This window comes from Pholcus phalangioides, unplaced genomic scaffold, assembly GCF_987345545.1.
Source record: "Pholcus phalangioides strain wild (caught in Gottingen) unplaced genomic scaffold, Ppha-v1.0 ptg000009l_1, whole genome shotgun sequence".
Taxonomy (NCBI): domain Eukaryota; kingdom Metazoa; phylum Arthropoda; class Arachnida; order Araneae; family Pholcidae; genus Pholcus; species Pholcus phalangioides.
Window position 1 is genome coordinate 9,324,587 of NW_028301602.1, and position 13,946 is coordinate 9,338,532.

The window sequence follows — 13,946 nt, forward strand, 5'->3', positions numbered from 1 at the left end:
TGGGCGGGGAATGGGTTGGATTTTGCGGTAATAGATATATAATGCCCGGCAGATGAAGTGTGGAGAATGAAATGATTTCTGAAGAACACAATGCGAAAGAATCGTTTTTGAAATAATAGCTTCAATTTTGATGTGTCATTTAAATTATGGGAATCAGAACGAAGTTGGAAATCTATTGTGGAATTATTAAAAATATTATTGTGTTATAATAATTATTGAAGATATAACCACTGTATATAATGATTAGAGTCCGGATAATATGAACTAAAAAAAGTGGCAAAATATGCTGTAAAAATACGCAAATGTGCACTAAAAAATCCTGAAAAAGTTAAAAAATTACAAAATATGTACCGAAAATGAAAAAAAAATATGCCTTAAAAAGTTACATGCAAAAAAAAGCAGATATGTTTTTTAAAATGCATATTTTCTATTTCTTAGTGTACACATTCATTTACAAAAAAATGATTCCCACTTATGTTTCTTCTGCATATGCAAAAAACCCCTACATATTTTTTATTTAGGCATTTTTAATTTCTAGTTTGTTGCAACTGCTCAGTAGCGAAATACCAATAACAAAAGAATTTCGACACTATTTCTAAAAAAATGGAACCCTTTTCGCATATACCTAGAAATAGTCTTACACTAAAACGGTTGATATTTGGAAAATACAAAGAACTCTATTACGATTCACAAAATCCCACCAGTGGACGAAAAACCGATGTTATATGAAAATATTATGAGCGATATTTATTTGAAAAATTATCAAAATATGCACTTATTCTGAAAATTCTTTAATTTTATGTATTTATATGCATTAATGCTAAAAAAGGCCAAAATATGCAGATAACTAAATTTTGCAATAATCAAATGTCAAAAATTTGCATATGATCTGGGCTTTAACAATGATTATTATGTATATTCAGTAACTATCGAAGCAATACCGTTTGTTTGATCCAGTCAAACTAATGTCTTTTCTCTATCCAATGATAGTCAAGGTTACCTTTTCCTGCATCCGCATTATTTCCATAATCTTGCTTCAGTTTTTTTTTGTCTCGGTCTAATTTTTTTTTTAATAAAAATTTGTTATAGTATTCTATTTATTTTTACAATAAACTTCAAAAAGTGCAATAAATTGCAGTTTCCCAAGATTCTCGTTTTTTCTGAAAGGAAAATTTATATCTGATTTTTCTGGAGAGAGGACTGAGAAGAAAAATCAGAGACTGCGAAAAAAGAGCATTGTGAGTGTGAGGAACATTAAGGAGCAATAAGAAGTAACGGATATTTGAAGGAAGAATGTGAAAAACAGAACTCTTGAAGGGAAGTAGGAAGGAGAAGGGAATTTGAAGGAAAAATTAGGTGTAAAGAAACCTTGAAGATGAGAGAGAGAAGAGAACGTGAAGAAAAATGTTGAGAACGAAGCTTGAAGGAATAACGCGAAGGAGAAGAAAACTTGAAGGAAAATGTGGAAGGGAATAGGGAGAAAAATGTAAAGAAAGGAACTTGAAGAACCAATGTGAGGGAGGAAAAAACATGAAGGAACAATGTGAGGAAGAAACATGAAGGAACAATGTGAGGGAGGAAGAAACATGAAGGAACAATATGAGGGAGGAAGAAACTTGAAGGGACAATGTGGTAGAAATGGAGTATGAAGAAAAATTTAAAAGCGAAAGGAACAATGAGGAGTAAAGGAAACTTCAAAGGGGAATGTGAGGGAGCAGGGAACATGGAGAAACAATATGAAGGAGAACGGTCTTAAGGAGAAAAGGCAAATGAAGGAAACCTGAAGAAACAGTGTGAAGGGGGAAAAAAAGAGAAGTCATGAGAAAACGTGAAGGATCAATGTGCAAAAAGAGAACTTGAAATAACAACGTGAAGAGTTTGGGGGAATGGGACGAGATAGAGCAATGAGAATTTAAGAGAAATGATGAGAGCAATATTAAATTTAAGAAGTTCGAAGGTGTAGTGTGTGTTTGAGAACATTATGGAGGAATGTGAAGTAGTGGAAATTTATACACATTGAATTACCGTGTGGAGAGAAATGTGGTGAATTATGTGCAGTGGGATGCAGATGAGCAATTGAAAAATTCTGACGGTGAAGGGCAAAGAACCATGCGAAAGATAGAGATGTGAAAATAAAATATGAAGATATTTATCGTTTGTTTTCTCATCGCCCCAACTAAAGCAAACAAAGAGGATCCTCTACTAAACCCTAAGCTTCTTCCGGCCCCCTAGAGGACGATATTACCCCTTTGGGAAATACTGGTTTAAGCGGCGGAGTATCCGTTTATCTGTTATCCTATTAAGCGGGACCTACTGTATTGTATCAAATCTAAAAATCTCCCTTTTTTTTGGAAAAAAAAAAAAAGAAGACAAGAGTCTAATGACAACTACTTCATGTATCCGAAGTTGAATGACTTCGCATGATACCACGGATTGTCGTGCACCATAAGGAAAAGAAAAGGAAAGGAGAGAGAGAAAAAAAAGAAAAGAAAGTTATCATAAGAAATTAAAATGCGACGGACCGCTCACGTTAAGAGACAGTTACCAAAAATGAATTTCTGAACTCCATCAGTTCAGAGATCACGTATCGTTTTCGTTCCTTTGGCGAGTCATGGAATCTGTTATTCGTGACGCATAGTAAAACAAGAAAAAAGTTAAAATAATGCATAAGAAAAAAGAAGAAGCCTTTGGCGTATATATATATATATATATATATTTTCACTGATCTTATCTCAACAGTTCGAAATCTTTAAGGTCGTTGAGATATTTAACCTTCTCTTCTTCTTTCCTAAAAGCGACAGAACTCTATATAAGTCAAAAAGATGAGAGAAAAAAAAAAGAAATGAAAATTACTGCTATAGTAAGAATGTCAGTGCTACCTACCCCCAGCACCATTTTACCGCAGAAAAAAAAAATTATTGTACGTATAGGGCTGTTCTTGTCTTTTGCGAACACAATAAGCGCCCTGGTAATAACTTTGGTCAAACAACCACATATGTAGGATGGGTAGAAATGAAGAGAAAATAATAATAATAAAAGCATATTTATGCTGACAAAAGCTGTAAGAAATATATATATATATATGTTTTTTTGTTTTTTTTTTCATTTTTCCATTTGAAATATTAGGTCATGGTATGGTAGAAGAAAGAGAAAAATCCACCATAAAAAATACATATAAGCACTGCTTTTGGCGAATCTATGGCGTCAGATGCTTTTGTCCGAGTGTGTGTTTGCAACATTTCTTTGTTTTATGATAATTATATTTCTGTTATCTTTTAAAGAGGAGGGAGAGAGAGAGAGATTCTTTTCTGTAAGTGGTGAGAAGATCATGGTATGCATATAAATGACATTTGATACGTCCCTGAGGGAAAACTGTTTCCATTTTTTTCCTTGACGAGATAGTTTAAAGCTTCTTTAAATCTTCTCTGATTGGTATTGCTTAAATATTTTGGTGTCAAATGTAAAGAAAAATTGGCAATTATTGTGGTTTCTGTAAAAGTCTTTCTTCCCGAAGACTATATAATTCTAAACATATGTGTGCAGAGTTCTTTACAGTAGTTCTGAAGATTTTTCTAACTTATGTGTCCTCATACTTTCTCAAAATTATTTTTTGCTCCAGCTTTTAAGAAAGCTCATAGGATATATTGCATTGTAAGCATGACGTCTATTGTGCCTCCATTCCCTCTTAAACTATACATAATCAATCCATGGCTAAATATGATGTTTGCTAAAATCCTTCTCAGGGATTAACTCCTGAAGGGGGATAAAATAAAGTGGCATTATATATATTTAAAACTTTTCTCATCTTTATATTTAAGAGTAATCTTGAAATGACGTTAGATCCTTTTTATCGGGGATTTAACGATAACAAAAGAATGTTTAGAATCAGCAAAAAATTATCAACAGTATACTTGGAACGGAACTTAAACGACCCATAAGTGTATCTGTAAAATCGATGTATTGAGTTATCAAATACAATAATTAAATACAAATTGAGTTGTTGATATAAAAATCTGAATTGAATTATTCGAACTTAGAAGAGAGAAATGCACAAAAACTCGGTGAGAATATTCAAGTTGGGAAAATGTAGTACGTTCGTTTTTTCTATAAAATGAAATTCAAAATAAAATTCGGTTTTATTTAAATCAAAGAAAGTACGTTCCAGTAAATCAACGTTCTTAACCAATGTGCTAGAGATTTTTAAAAATTAGCCACTGGAGAGTTCATAAAGAATGCGTCAGAAGCCAACACAATTGTAGCTATCGGATGTAAAACTTTGTATCTGACCATGATAATGGAGCAAAATCACTCGATAGACTTCATGGGACATTTAACACGATAACTTTGTTTCTGATTGATTTTGTGGTATTACAAATCGGCATACAGAGTGCATAGAAGAGCCCTTTTGATCTGAAGTATCTTCCGAACAGGGAAAAATTGCAGTTGTACAACTTAAGCTTCGACTAAGGCTTTGGATAGGGGAAAATATGTCGATGTTGTTTATCTTGATTTTCAGAAGGCATTCGATCGGGTCCAACATGGTAAACTCTTGAAGCGTTCACACGAGAATGGGATTAGAGGTAAGATTGCATAGAATCATGGTTAAGAGACCAGTCACAACGGTGAACGGGGAATTTTCTGTTACAAGTGGAGTCCTTCAAGGAAGTGTCCTCGGCCAACCATACTCTTTTTACACTTTTTTCGATAAACTCGATCAGGGTATCGATGGGATTGTTAACAAAATTTGCAGAAGGGGTACGTGAAGGAATACGTGAAGGGGTAGTCGGGAATCAAATCGACAGGGAGTTGTTCCAGACAAACTTAAACAGGATTGTATCGTAGGCAAATGAATGGAGCCTGATATATAGCGTTTACAAGTGCATGGTCGCTCATTTTGGTCCGAACAACCCATGTTTCTCTTACGAGTTAAATGGTGTTATTATTCCGGAATGGGGCTTAAACTATGAAGATAGACTTGATTTTTTTAAAAATGTTTACATACATAGAGTGTATTTGTCGTGGGGATAAGATTGATGTGTTTAAAATTTTCAGCGGGATGGATAGAAAGGACTATGGAATATGAATACATCATCAATCAACCAAAACAGGAAGTTTTTTCTCTAATAGGGTCATCAATAAATGGAACAGCTTACCTACAGGGGTCGTGAATTCTAACACAACTTACACATTTAAAAAGAAATATGATAGACATGTTAGGATAAATCGAGAAGCTATCCATACTTATATAGATGAGACAACTATAATTTTTTATGGGCATAAATTTATATTTTATTATAATTATTGGGTTTTTAGTGCTCTTATTGGGTTGCTGCATTTTTGATATAGTTTAGATATATAAATTCGACATCCATTTTTTTTATGGGTCATCTTTTTCTCAGCCACCTCGTTGGGCATTTTGCCTGTTGTGGCCTTGTATTTATATTTGTATATAATATTCGAATAAAAATTTGCGAAAATTGCCGAATATATGTTCTTTATTTTTGATTCTTTACGGTCATCGTATTCCTTTCAAAATTTATTTATTTCGAAACTTAAACGATGGTAAAATATCAAGAATTTCAATCGATATTCGGCGAATTTTTAACTTTACGGAGTGAACTTCTTTTTATCATAATACAAAAGCAGCACAAATTTTACTGATAGACATTTTTAAGGTTTGAGGCAGCATACAAATTTTAAATTTTATTTCTTATATGTAGGTTACAATAAACTTCAACAGAACTCTATAAATATCCAAAATCGTTAAAAAACTAACTGGTGCGAAAATTTCTTTACTGACTTTTCCAATGACTATCCGAACTTTGTTTCAATAAAGCAGATATTTCCTGGATTTTATGCCGAGGTGAACATGTGGTCTCCGCAGGGACTAGAACCCAGGCCTTCCCGCATACCAGGCACAAGCATGCTTGCTACCATCAACACCACTGGATACATGACGCCACTACTACTACTAAACCACACATGTAACTTGTCCATATTCCTCTGCGGAACCTCTAACGAATTGGTACATGTTGGAATGTTCGTGTACGTGTAGTGTGAAACCTGACGTGAAGTTTGTTTCGGTGTAATGCTTGTTATGTGTAGTGCTGCCATCTGCCACCAGTTTTTCTACCTGCGAGTGAAGTGTAATGATTGAATAATTGTATCGTTGTAGGCCTGTTGCTCTCTGTGTCGAGACCTTTTAATCGGGAGATCGGCTCGCATTTGCGCCTCGAAGTTGGGAACCACAGGAAACCAACTTCAGCCGACCACCACTGCGGCGACGGTGCGGTTCGAACCCGGATCTTCACGAGGCGAGTCCGTCACTGACCACTCGACCACCACAGCGGCGGATACATGACGCTGCCTTTCTTATTTCACGCACTATGGCTTGAGGCGCTGAAGCAGAGGCATTGGTAGCATCTATGTATCTAATAACAAAGTCTCCATCTTTCAGTTTAGAAAAAAGAGTCCAAATCCATTAGAATTACGAATCCGCTCGTGAAGAGCCAAAATGTCTTACACAATAAAAATTTAAGATGTAAATACCGGGAGACAATAACCTTTCAACGATTGACCAATCACAAAATACGCGATACATTTCCCCGAAAAATATAAATCTAAACATAAGTGAGGTTAATGAGATATAAATTGCTCTGGCCGCGGAAACATTTGAAATTACAGGGTTTCGGCCCGATATATAGGTTTTTCTTTTATATATATATATATATATATTTTTTTTTTCATAAAAAAAATCATAAAGTTGAAAAAAAAAACAAAACACTGCAACAATAACACTACAAACAGTAACACATGTGAATGGTTTTTTTTTGTTGTGAAAATGGCGGCAGTGAAGAAGTTTCAGATCACTGCTTTTTCCGCAGTGACTGGTGTCCGGGGGAGCACGAAATGCTGTTAATCAATCAAAAACTGTCAGTAGGTAAAAAATAACCTTCCGCGGTCTCTTCACAAACAAACCAAAAAAAGTAAGAAATGGTTTTGTTGTTTTTTTTTCCCCTAACTTCACGCTACATAAGAGTCGGTCATGAATGGAAAGATTTGAAGTCTCATCTTTTTGCCACTTGTAGCGTGTGGTGTTTAATGAGGAAAATGATCCTCTCTCTCTCTCTCTTTTTCATTTCTGCGTATTTTACTTTGTGTCTTTTTACTGTTTTTATGCCCTGTATTCGTGACAAGTGTGTCCGATTTTTGTTTTTTAGGCTTGTTCGTAGAAACACGAAATGAAATATTGAAATGGGGAGGTTCCTGTGGAAATGTACGATTTTGAGTAGGAATAGCTACGACTCGAGTACTACATTATTTATTCTTTAGGGTCAGTTATTGTCAGTTTTAGAAGTGGAGAACTCATTGATGCTTCTGATGAATTGCTGAGTAAATTGGTCAAGTCCGCGGTCATAAAGAAAACTAAAAAAGGGGGGGGGGAGTAGAATCTGTTCTCTTTAGATATTAAATTTGCAACCTGGAACTATATAGAATATAACTACTTGATTCGAATTTTTATGATTCATGAAAATTTGATATTCCGCCGAAGGGAAAGTTTATAAGCTCCAATCAATGCATTTGGAAACGCCATCTGGCTATACCACTGACAGATAACTTATAAGCTGGAATAAATGCACTTGGTGCAACAACCTGAGTATTTATGAGCTCGAATCAAAGCATTTGGCACAACAACCTAAGAATTCATAATCTCGAATCAATGCATTTGACAACTTCATCTGGCTGCCCAACGGCGGGGAAGTTTATGAGCTGGAATCAAAGCATTTGGCACGCAACCTGAGAATTTATAAGCTCGTATCCATGCGCATGGCAATGCCATTGTCGTCATTTATCAATCCAATGGTATATTTTCGAATAAATTGAATTTGTCAATGCCACCAGAAAGTTTACAAACTCAATGATTCGGTGATAATGACCACTGTTATGACCAGAGTTTATAAGCTCGAATCAAGGCATTTATAGCGGCACTATCGATTTATTCAACGGCGTCCAAGTTTCTAAGGGGTCATTCAAGTATTACGTCATCATCGATGGGGGGGGGGAGGGGGTTTCCGATTTGCTGACTTTTGATGACAAGGGGGGGGGTGTTTGGATAATGCGTACGTCATCAACCACTCTTTATGAAAATATGAGTTAGGATACAGAGGGGCAGAGCTGATGACGAAATTTTGCTGACAAGGGGGTCAGCGTTTTGCTGACTTTTGCTGACACGGCGGGGGGGGGGTCAAAAATGGCTAAACATTTGCTTACGTAATACTTGAACGGCCCCTATGCTGCAATCAACGCCGCTTGAAAGTTTATAGGCTCTTCTATTGAACAGCTAACATATTTCTTTTGCAGCATCAAAAAATCACCATCAAAGCCTTCACCTCTCGAAAAAATTTAGAAAAACATATTTTCTTTATGAGACTAAAGTAGCCTACCAGTTTTCAAACCATAAAGCTTGATTGTATCTTATGTCATCAGATTATTATCTGATGTCGCCAGTCAATTTATCAGCTTGAAAATTGATGCGAGGTGCATTTACTAGCATGTATTACTAACGTTTCTTATGCCTTGTCTTTTAGAAATTCTCAACCCGTTTGAATTCCTTTTGAACACTTTTCCCCGTCACAGTTGTTGAGATTCTATAGCAATAGCTCTGCGAAATTTTAAGCATCCAACTTATTTATGAGTGGATGTAAAATGACGGGAGTTGAACGAATTCAATTCCGATCCCGTTCCTCACATGGTTTATAAATACGAGGTGAAAGAAGTTTGATATAAGCTGTGTCGTTAAGCCTTTCAAGATGTCTCATACATAGAGGAAAGAAAGTCCGAAACGCATCAAAAACATCAACAAACATTCCAGAGTGGCGTTTGTCTTGACATGGTGCCACTGATAACGAGCGAAACAATATATAGGTACAATACCAGCAAGGGATTCATTGCGGACACTATGCCGTCGTCGTTTATATCAACTTCATGCACCATCAAGATTTAATCGACCACAAAAACGTCTTGTCTTTGACTCACGATGACACACACGCCATAACCTAGTCAGTCAGTCATTGTGTAGGCGACTCCAATTCCGAGAGGAGAATTACCCTTTTTTCCCCTAACGTTCATACATAGTATCAGAGACGAGGAAAGACCCATTGTCTTAATCCTTAACAAATCTTCAACCTTTATCAGGTATAGCAATCTACAGGTTGAGGGGAAGATCATGCACGTGTGGACTCTAAATGCTTGTGGTTTCACTCTTCCTTTCCCATTCTTCTCATGTAGAGAGAACAGAATGGTCTGTTTGATTCGAATATCATTCCTCGTCCTTTTCTTTCTTCTCGAGAATATTCCTTTGATTATCACGACTCAGGTATATGAGGAGAGGAGGGGAAAAAACCCTTCATAAATACTTTCTAACTGGTGCGAGATCTCGACCACGATTTTTTCAATTGGATTGCTTCATCAACACGAACCGAGTGATATATACCAAAAATAAAGAAGAAAATCGCAGTTATCAAGTCATTATTTGTATCTACATCGGCTTTTCTGTTCAGATCAATCATCTCTACATAGTAATTATCATTTCGCGGGTTGGGAAGCTCATTTCTTCTTATTGAAGGGCAAGTACGGGCCTAAGTTGTTACATCGGCAGACAGTGTTGATGACTCAATTGTTCTGCCGTATACAGCGTGATCCGAATCATTCGATTGCAAGGATATTGGGTTTGAAGGAACAAAAGAAATTGAAGTCCTTTCTCTTTTTCTCTCCCGTTAGCATGAATTGTTATGAGCAACTGATCAATTCTTCCATGAACTTTTTGTTTCTTTACCGAACTTGGGGGAAAAAACTTTGATGAAGTACAAGTATGGTCGTCGTGACAATTCAATCAGTTTTTTTTTTTGTTGTCCTCTTTGAACTTCTTGATGCAAACTACATTAGCACTGGTAGAAATGAATTAAGCGATGTCATTGCCAAATCTACAGGATAGCACGTGTGCTATATCTATCAACTTCAAATCACAACTGAAAGGCGGAGAGTTCTTGTGGTAAAATTGCGTGACTATTAAACACATGCATTAATGCAATGTATAATATAAACAATATGGGCAGCTGTGCGTCCTGCAAAGAAGGTCTTCCAAATGTCTATCTACTTTGATTCGAAGGGATGCGGAAAGGCTTGCATGATGAGTAGCAACATATTCTGTGGAATAGTGCGATCCGGGCTTGCAGCAAGAAGGATTAAGCTCAATTTTTGGCACTTTTGGGAAATTTAAAAAAATCTACGAGAATCTACCCCCTTTCTTGCCCCCATTGCTAGTTGCTGCCGATGGTATTAATTCCATCCATTGAGAATCACAGGAACTAACTGATGAAGTTAACTTTGCCTTGCACCAAACGGAGAGATTTTTTTTAAAGAAAAGAAGCAGATTTAACTCAAAAGTGTCAAAAATGGAGATAACCCCGTCTTGCTGCCAACCTTTAAATTCTTGAATTATCTGCAACCATTAGGCAACGTTTCTCTCGTTCGTAAAAAATCTGAGAAACGGAATTGCCAAGGCATCAAAATGGTGAATCCCGACTAACTGAAAAAGTTCGTTGCAGTCATCTTGTTAAAACAACATTGCCGTGCAATAGTGCGATAAGAAAATTCTGCAATATTTCAAATACAAATACAAATACAAATACAACGCCACAACAGGCAAAATGCCCAACGAGGTGGCTGATAAAAAGATGCCCATAAAAATATGGTTGTCATATGTTTCAAAAATACAGCAACCCAATTAAAAATGCAATTAACACAAATTACAAACAATATATACACATGATAAAATATTATACAATGCCCATAAAGAATACTTATGGTTGTCTTATTCTAAGAATGGATAGCTTCTCGATTTACCCCAACATGTTTATCGTATTTCTTTTTAAACGTGTCAATTGTGTTACAATTTACTACCTCCGGGGGTAAGCTATTCCATTTATTAACAACCCTATTGGAGAAAAATTCCCTGCGACACCATAACCTTGCATTGTCCCTCACCAATCGATACTGGTGTCCCCTTGTAAAAGCAGTCGATTGGCGGTGTACTAAAAGTTCATGGTCCATCCTATCCATCCCATTGAAAATTTTGAACACTTCGATCATATCTCCTCGACACCTGCGTTCATCCAATGTAAACATATTCAAAAAATGAAGTCTTTCTTCATAACTCAAGCCCTGTGTGCCAATAAGGACACGCGTAGCTCTTCTCTGCACCCCTTCAACCAAGTCTATGTCCCTCTGTAGGTATGGTCTCCAAAACCTTACAGCATACTCCAGTCCAGGACGAACTAAGCCTCGAAAAAGCGGAAGAATGACTTTAGGAGAACACGAAGAGACCTTTTTGAAAATGAGACCAAGCATTCTATTCGATTTTTTGACAACCGCTGAACAATGTTCAGAAAACTTAAGTCGCTCGTCAATGAGAATTCCCAAATCGGTGACTCTAGTTGCATCCGGGATAGTGACACCATTCAACTAAATTTCATTTCACTTATAGCATCATTCACATGATTCTATGCGTGAGCATAAGTAGAGATTAATAAATAATATCTCGTATGCAAATCTTGCAACGTAGGCTACAGCAAATTTTTGCCTCATTCGCAGGCGCGAATGCATGATTAAGTTTCAGATGGGGTAGTGAAGGGGTTGATTAGGTATTTGTGTAGGTTCATTGTACCTCCTCGTCCTCCTAACCAGATCATGGTCGCACCGCTCTGTCTCAGTGAAAAGATATAAGCAGATGGTCGGAGAAAACCTGGGCCATGCTGGAAAATGCGCGTATATGTATTATGAGCCTAATGTGAAGTAGTTTTGCTATTGTGTAATGCTTGTTTATAGTGCTGCCATCAATTTTTCTAACCATGAGTGAAGTGTAGTGATTTAGTAATTGTACCGTTGCAGTCCTGTTGCACCGGAGACTGACCAATTTTTCCTCATACTATTCAGTTCTTAGGAAGGGCCCCTACTCTGGATCCACGCCTGCTCGTCCAAGGCATTTCACGAATAAGACAAAGATTTCGATCAAATGCTCATTTTCGCACCGGCCATACTGTGCATGGTATACAAATCGCCAAGCTTTTAGCTTTCAAAGCTCTAACGCATATGTAGGTTCATTCTGGCACGGTTGTCAATTCAAATTAGCAGATACATATGCACATATCTGCATGTAATTCACAATTAACTGTAACACTATATTATTAAGAGTTAGGAGCAATTAATAGAAGTTCACGCGAGTTTTAATCAATTTTTATCTAGGCATAAGATATCGCATTTTTTGGAAGGGGTTGCGGTATATAAACTGAAACTGATGGGAAAGATGAGCAGCACTAAATTTTGTGTGACGTAGTTTTATTGCCAAACATCGAAGTTTTAATACGGAAAATCTCCACCAGCCAGAATCCACGGGGAGTTCCAAAAGAATGTGTACAATGCATCCTACACCAACAAGAGGCAGAGAAGAGAGAAAGAGAGAGAGAGAGAGAGAGAGAATCCCTTGGTTTCATCACACAACCCTTCCTCAACAGCTCCTTTTCAAAACAGGAATCTTTTGTTTCGACCATTGCACACAAGATGCAAAGGGTTGGGAAACGGCGCGGAGGGGGGGGGGGGAAGGAAACCGGGCTTTTCCGGGACCCTTCGATGCTGCTGTCAGCATTGTCATTGTCGGCACACAACAAAAGGCTCTTCCATTTTATAGTAAGGCGAGCGAGCGAGCGAACGAACGAACCAGGTCAGTCAGCAGCCGCAATGGCAGTCAGTGGTTGGGAAAGCTGATCGTCCGTCTCAACCTCCCCCGCAACCCCAATTGTATGATTTCTCCAGGACAATGGAAACTTGAGGTGTGCGCGGGTGTGTGTGTGAAGGGATGAATATGAATCCAGGACGAACATACTAGAAAAGGAACCGAAACTCCTCCTGACGCAACCACCCACGCACACAATCTTATAGTATCGAGACCACCATCACCACCACCACCTTCTTGGAAGACCAACGACGATTTCTACAATACAAAACTCTATCCAATAAAATAGGATAGATAGGATCTGTAAAGAATAGAGGAACCATTCGAACAAATTCTCTATTCTGTGTATATACGAGTGTTTTTTTTTCTTCTCCTCACCCCGGCAGTGGCGTACCCACACGTGTATATATCTATTTATCTACACAACTATCACACTATGTAGCTAGCACAAACACACACACACACCTTTTTCTTCATTGTTGGCAACACAAAAGCCCGGATCCTGTTTGGGTTCCCTTCATTGTCTAATATTTCGATCCTTTTTCTTTCTTCCATTTCCTATATATTTGCTGGATATTTTTTCTCTTTTCCAGGACAAAAAAAAAAGAGAGTTTTTTCATGTTTTTTACCGAGTTTTTTTTTTCGAAGAAAAACACGAACAAAATGCCGTTTTTTTTTATATTTAGCAAAAAAAGTAGGGTTAGTAAAAGTTTTGAGTGCTATAATAGTAATGGACATCACTCTGGAAAAAAAAAAAACTATACCTAGAAATATATACAATTGCGTTTTCTATTTTATATGGTTTTTTTCCCCCTTATAATACCGTGTATTCTTTTGTTTGGTTGCGTTTAAAAAGCCGCAGTCGATACCAGTCATTGTTCGAGTAACCGTTTCACACAATGTATAAATTTTCAATGACTTTTTTGTGTGTGTGTGTGTGTGTGTTTTTTTTGACACTGTCTTTTGTTCTGGTCAAAGAGTACTTTTTTTTGTTACTGTGGTTTGGAGCATAGGTTTCAATGATGATAATAGTGGTGGGTATATTCACTTGGTGGTGGTCTCTTCTGTCACTGTTTCTCGTTTTTTTGTTGTTGAGAAGTTTCGGTTACGATCCCGTTTCAACTTGAAACATTTATATGCGCGGTCTTTTTCTTCC

The 13,946-nt window shown here is 37.0% G+C and overlaps 1 protein-coding gene across 2 annotated transcripts in view; it reads right to left on the reverse strand.

Moving 5' to 3' along the window:
• Positions 1–13,946, reverse strand: part of LOC149081711 (uncharacterized) — a 472,262-nt gene that overhangs the window by 372,174 nt on the left and 86,142 nt on the right. The window lies entirely within an intron of this gene.